This window comes from Austrofundulus limnaeus, unplaced genomic scaffold (assembly GCF_001266775.1).
Source record: "Austrofundulus limnaeus strain Quisiro unplaced genomic scaffold, Austrofundulus_limnaeus-1.0 Scaffold74, whole genome shotgun sequence".
Lineage (NCBI taxonomy): Eukaryota > Metazoa > Chordata > Actinopteri > Cyprinodontiformes > Rivulidae > Austrofundulus > Austrofundulus limnaeus.
Window position 1 is genome coordinate 1233403 of NW_013952476.1, and position 2886 is coordinate 1236288.

The 2886-nt window shown below is 37.6% G+C and overlaps 1 long non-coding RNA gene across 2 annotated transcripts in view; it reads left to right on the forward strand.

The window, feature by feature from the left end:
• The window catches only part of LOC106519267 (uncharacterized), a 170728-nt gene that overhangs the window by 90656 nt on the left and 77186 nt on the right, over nucleotides 1-2886 (forward strand). Inside the window, exon 1 of one of the 2 annotated variants that reach the window (XR_001310426.1) lies at nucleotides 1467-1526. The exons of the other annotated variant lie outside the window; for it this stretch is intronic. This is a non-coding gene — a long non-coding RNA (uncharacterized LOC106519267). Of the gene's footprint in view, nucleotides 1-1466; nucleotides 1527-2886 lie in introns of those variants that run through there. 2 annotated transcript variants of the gene reach the window in all.

Here is a 2886-nt window from a genome sequence, read left to right on the forward strand (position 1 = left end):
CTCCTAAATCACTCGTACGCACAACTTAAGAACAAATCTGTGCGTACGAACGGTTCTTGCATGAGGCCCATTGATCCCACAGATTCCATAACTTTATACTCTAGAATCAATATTTTGATACTTCAGTCATTTCAGGTAACACATATCATTAATAGGAACACAGTGGAAGGTAACTAAACTATTGAAATCTTGTCTAATTTACAAGCAGTTGGAGGGAACTAATTTTTCTTCCGCCTGAGTAATGCAAAAGTGCAGCTCCACATGATCAGCCAGTCTATAGATGTTACTTATTCAGTATTTTCATTTAAGACTCCAGTTTTCATGTTTATCGTAGTTCTTGATAGTTAAACAAATATTTATTTTAATTGGTTTTATTATTTAACATATTTTGTATAAACCTGACCCTTGTCCTACGCTTTGCTTTGTACAGAGAGTCTGGACTGTCAGCTATTGAGAAACTATTTCTTGCTGGAGACGTGGCCTCTGATGAAGTTTAAAATGATTGAATCAGATTTTACCCAATCACTAAAATTTGGCCATGACGTATGTAGTCTGCCAGCTTCACCGTGAAGGAAGCTAAGCTAAGAAGCTAACCGGAAATTATGTGCGCTGTAAACAACCATCCCCTAYTAAGAAGAGAGAAGTACYGAGCTGAACGAGATGGCTGTAAATGAGTGCTGCAGACTTTGAGAGACWATTTAATTTGGAAGCCTTGTCAGCCTTGGATGGGTGGATGGATGGATGGATGGATGGATGGATGGATGGATGGATGGATGGATGGATGGATGGATGGATGGATGGACGGATGTCAACACAGACAATAGTATCAATATACTTCTGAGTTTAAAATGAATAAATAAATTACTCTGCTGTGTTGTATTTTTGATGAAGCGTTGATTTGAAATATTTTTAGATTTACCAGACGTTTACACATTAAGTGTATTTGAWCAAAGTATCGGTATCAGATCAGTATCACCAATACCAGCCAGAGTTTTACTCAGTGTCCAAATGAGAAAGGAAATCTGGGATATTGCCCATCACTACTATTCACAGAAAATGACTTTGGTAAAAAATACATTTCGCTGATATGAAAACTACTCAAGTAAAAAATCATAAAACTGTTCCCCAAAATTGTGAAAGTAAAAGTATAAGTACTTTTACACACTCTACAAGAAATAAACTGATAAATTTACTGACTTACCTGACTTAAGTCAGGCTGAGTAAATTGAGCAATATACTGTATTTAAAAAAATAATTGGTAAAATCACAAATCCTCAAAAACCTACTTGTCTGTGTGTTTTTTGCTTTAGTTTTTCAGTGTTTCTGTGTTCCCCTGTGTATTTCTCCCCTGCTGTCATTCTTCCAGCCCCGCCCAAGCTCACCTGTTTCCTATTGTGTCTACTCCAGGTGTTTCTTTTTGTCCTCAATTAGTTGCCATTATGTTTCTTGTCCTCAGTCTGTGTCCCATCATTGTGCTGTTACCAGCCTGTGTGGTGTTCTCTGTGGTTGTGTTCCCCTGAGAAATTGTGAGTAGTTTTGAGCTGCCTTGTCAGCCTTTTTGTTGAATTAACAAATCTTTTTGTTACTTTAGGATTTTTGCCTGTGCCCTGGGTCATTCTGCCACAGAACCTCCCACTACTTAAGTACTGTAACAAAGTAAATGTACTTAGTTACTATAATGCTCCGCTAACATGCATGTTTTTAGTCTGTGGGAGGAAACCAGAGAAGACCCRCATGTACACAGGGAGAACATGTAAACTCCACCCAGAAAAATACCAGGCTTGGAGGCGAACCTGCGACCATCTGACTGCATCGCTGTGCTGCTCGTGTTAAACAGGGATTTGTAAATAATTTGTTTCATTTTAAGTGTACAAAATGCAATTTTAATCAGTCACACAGAAGTAAGTGCTTAACAGAAGTAGCTCATTATTCTGATGTTCATTTGAACATTAATTTTTAGTGTTTCCAAAGAAATCGTCTACATGAAGGATTGGGGTTTTCTCATTTTGAGTATTATCTTTGCAATCCTATTTGAAAAACATGAGTTGCAGAAACAGATTCTGACACCAGCAGCAGAGAGGCTCTGTAGCAAGTGAGGAATATGATGCATTTTTGAAGGTCATTACTGATGAAAAGGGATATGCATGAAAGCAGCAGACTGTTTAAATGTGCATACTGTATAACAAGTCAGTCATGAATCAAATCGGCCTCAAATGCTGTGTTTCTGAGTCTGTACAGGAAACACACACCGGATAGCCATCAGGCAGTGTAGTGATGTTACACTCATGTATATTTGTGAATTTAAAAATAAACAGATAACCCAACTGACCGAGCTTAGATAGCTCCAGTTTGATTTATTCATGAATGGGGTACATGATGTACATCACCAACCAGAAATCAGATTGGTTCAGTCTTAAAGACTAATTACAAATAAACGTATCTTTGCAGATATTCTAAACATGTTGAAAGAAGTTGGATGGATGGATGGATGGATGGATGGATGGATGGATGGATGGATGGATGGATGGATTGGTTTGGACACGTCCAGAGGAGGGAAAGTGGATAAGATTGGTTTGAACGTGTCCAGAGGAAGGACAGTGGGTATATTGAAAGAAGGATGTTAGAGACAAAGAGGAGATGTATGGATGTAGTTCAAAAGGACATGGAGTTGGAGTGAGGACAGAGAGAGGACAGAGTGTAATAGAGAAGGATGACTCACTGTGGAGATCCCTGAAAAAAGAACAGAAAGAAAAAACATTAGAAAGGACTTTCACTCATATTATATCATAAAAGTAAAGATTTAATGATTCAAGACAGTAAGTATGGAAAACTAAATAAATAATATATACGTATATACTGTATTTAAATGAAAACACACACACACAC